Here is a 256-nt window from a genome sequence, read left to right as displayed (position 1 = left end):
GGATTTTTGGCAGCAACACATCTTGCCTAGAGTACTAGGGAGGGGGAATTCCTGGACCTTAAGTGTTTGGCTGCTTTCTTTTCTTCTTCCTTTATGAGTGCATCAGAGAAGGAAGACCTTACAGTGGATTTCCCCCACCCCAGACAGGGCAGTAGCTGAAGCAGTGATAGGGTACCTGCAGAAACAAATGGAAGAGTCACTTACGTGAGCAATGTTCCCCAACCCCTGTGTAGGGGCTAGAGGATGTTGAATTATC

This window comes from Petaurus breviceps, unplaced genomic scaffold (assembly GCF_028583685.1).
Source record: "Petaurus breviceps papuanus isolate PSGF00001 unplaced genomic scaffold, PetGlider_PUasm1.0 126, whole genome shotgun sequence".
Lineage (NCBI taxonomy): Eukaryota > Metazoa > Chordata > Mammalia > Diprotodontia > Petauridae > Petaurus > Petaurus breviceps.
This window is presented reverse-complemented; position numbering follows the sequence as displayed.